This window comes from Eriocheir sinensis, chromosome 63 (assembly GCF_024679095.1).
Source record: "Eriocheir sinensis breed Jianghai 21 chromosome 63, ASM2467909v1, whole genome shotgun sequence".
Lineage (NCBI taxonomy): Eukaryota > Metazoa > Arthropoda > Malacostraca > Decapoda > Varunidae > Eriocheir > Eriocheir sinensis.
The window spans coordinates 3,120,783-3,123,282 of NC_066571.1; the positions used below are offsets into that span (position 1 = coordinate 3,120,783).

Here is a 2,500-nt window from a genome sequence, read left to right on the forward strand (position 1 = left end):
TTTCACAGGAAGACATGTAGAGCGAGATATTTACATACTGCATCTTTTTACATTATTAATCAACCATTTCAACATATTCACTCGACAGTTATGTCTTGACACGTCCCCTTTCCCTGTGGACGCGAGGCTCGTGTTTTGTTTCTCTCACGGCAGTCCCAGTTTTTAGTCTCTCCGTCTCAGAATTGGACTCTGGGTGGACCTGACGAGGCGACTCAAGGCCGGCCACGATCGGTTCGGCTGTGGGTGGTGAGGGACAGGTTCGTGTCACTTTCCAATGTAACTTTTGGCAGTTTCGATGGGCGCTCTGTGTCCTGAATTACTTGTTTCTCCTCACTATTTGAATGAACTATCATACCATGAGTCCTAAAGGCGAAATTTATTAGGCCAATTTATTTGTGAGGGAATTTGATAATGAGTCGGGTATATCTGTATAGCCTCAGAGCGACCAGCCGTTTCACGTGACATTGGTCCGCGGCGCAGCTTCCGAACAGTCTGTCAGTCTGCGGGATGGCGGCGGGCCGTGTCAGAAGCCTCGCAGCGGGGCCTCGAGGAATGCGATTCTCATGGTGGAGAAAGCCTTGCATGATCGCCCCCAGAGTGCACGGGGGAGACTAATGGGCGAGAGGGCTCATATAAACGTCACTGAAAGCCATCACCGTGCCATCAGAAGGCCAATAATGGGTGCCAGATATCAAAGGAAGATCTAATGGGAAGATAGAGTTGCAGCCCATCTCTTACTTTCGTCATTTCCTTCCTCATCAATCGCGCGGCTCCGTCCGTCGTCTGTTTCCCTTCCGCCCGTCCACAGCCACTTAGCGCGGCCGTCAGCCATCTCCCCTCAGTCAGCCGCGGCCCTCAAACACTGGAGTGGGCGGCGAGGGGAGGTGAGTCCCGCCGCGCCCTCTGTTGCCTCACAAAACAGACAAAATTGGGTCTCTCGTCTTCCCACTGATAACTAAACACACTCGCCCCTCTGGCTTGGATAATATTTAGAAGACTCGCCGCTGCTCTTGTTCCCTCTATAGGCTAATGGCGCGGGTGGGAGAGGGGGGAGGGAGGAGGGTTGAGGGAGGTTTGGGTGCTTGTTTGGTTTGCTTTTAGGGTCTGGCTCGGAAAACAGTTAAGGGCGGGATCTGCCTCACACCACCTGCATGGACGTCTGAATAATCTGCAGGTAATACATTCTCTGCACTCATCACCTTAATTATTTTTTTTTTTTTGCACTAAAGGAAGCAGCTCAAGTCAAAAACAAAGAATAAGACAAATAAGCCATCAGGGCACCTCTCCTCCCGAAGCTGATTTCTCTTTTTGGCCACTCTACTCTATTTAGGAGCAGTCAGTAGCGGGCTTTTTTTTCATATTGTTTTTTGGGTGTTTTTTTACGCCCTTGCACTGTCTCCTCTGCTGTAAAAAAAAAAAAAAGAAGAAGAAAACCCGCTAAGCAGTCCTCCTATAATGGTAAACAGAATGAGTGGCAAGAAGAAAATACAATGAAAAAAAAAATAAAAAAAAGCCCGCTAAGCACTTCCATAAGAGTAAACAGAATTAGTAGCCAGGAGGAAGGTTAATTTCGGATGGAGTGACGGGTATCAGCAAAGTTTGAATATACGAATCACCTTGCATTCAGTCACACAGCAGGCAGGTCATTCGTGGTGAGGAGGGAGGAAGCGTCGCCTACCGCCCTTGCACTAGCATACCGGGGCGGGGGCAGAGGGAGGGGGCGGTGGCTGCGGCGCCAGAACCCTCATGCGAACAAGCCCCGCGCGGCACACAGGACACATAATCCGCGGCCGTATTGAAAGAGCCGCTTTGTGCCATTGTTGCCTATCGTCTATTACCGATTCGCTGTGGCGTGGATAATTTGGCGGCGACACTCACTCCCGCCACCATGGGAAGGGGGGGAGGTGGGTGCGGATCCTCGCTAACCTGGGGACACGCACCCACCTCCTATAGAGTTGTTTTGCCGTGTTTGCTGCCTCCGTTCCTACTGACGGTGTTGTTGAGGCGGCACACTAGACAATGAAAGGCGCTGTTTTTTTTCAGTTTGGGGCGATTCCAGGAGTGTCTGCCGCCTGCCGACCCCCAGGAGCTGTCGTGGCCCGGGTGAGGAGCGTGCAGCGGGAGGAGTGCCGGAGGGCGTGGGAGGGCGCGGCGCCAAACATTGATGTTATCCCGGGCAAAGAGGTTATGGGGCGCCCGCGTGTGTGTCGCTGCCAGTGTGTGTGTGTGTGTGTGTGTGTGTGTTTACCATAATAAATCATCGAATATAAAGAGTTAAAGTTTCAGTATTAACATGCATCGGAGTCTATCGTTTTCTTGAGAGAGAGAAACAGACAGACAGACAGACAACCATGCAGACAGACAGACAGACAACCATGCAGACAGACAGACAGACAGAGCTACCCCATTTTCTCACCTTCACCCTCGCCGCATTTCACCATAACGTCCAAACACGCAAGTTGACCCCACACTCCCACGCCCCGGCCCGCTCAGATGACAC

General features: G+C 51.6%; 1 protein-coding gene across 1 annotated transcript in view; it reads left to right on the forward strand.

Moving 5' to 3' along the window:
• LOC126986853 (protein Wnt-16-like) overlaps positions 1 to 2,500 on the forward strand; it is a 130,231-nt gene that overhangs the window by 62,211 nt on the left and 65,520 nt on the right. The gene's annotated exons all lie outside the window — the stretch shown is intronic.